Raw genomic sequence first — 471 nt, forward strand, 5'->3', positions numbered from 1 at the left:
TTACATTCAGCAGCTACATATCTTTTAGTCACCGGAGCTTATAACTAATATGTTCTTTTTCATTTTAATAATCATATTGCTTATTTAATTTTGAAGTCAGAAGAAGAAAGTTACTCGAATAATTAGTGTCTAATAAGTATCATGTATTCTAGTGTTGTGTTCTAGATTTTCTATTTGTTTTATTAGTGTGTTTCTAGATTCGTTGATTTGACTGTCCCCCAACAATAATTTTTTTAAGGGCCATTATATATATTCATGTATTAATAATAGACATTCTTTTCTAACGTTCGTATTGATATTCATTCTTTTATTTGTTAAATGTGTGTAAAAAATAACAATAACAAAATTAGTTATAATAGCAAGAAAATTTATAATTAACTATGAAGCTTTGAGTTTAAATTTAGAAAATGAATAAATTTTTATTAATTATATATAACAAAATATATTTTAAAAAATAAAATTATTAACTAA

Source organism: Arachis duranensis, chromosome 7 (genome assembly GCF_000817695.3).
Source record: "Arachis duranensis cultivar V14167 chromosome 7, aradu.V14167.gnm2.J7QH, whole genome shotgun sequence".
NCBI classification, from domain to species: Eukaryota; Viridiplantae; Streptophyta; class Magnoliopsida; order Fabales; family Fabaceae; genus Arachis; species Arachis duranensis.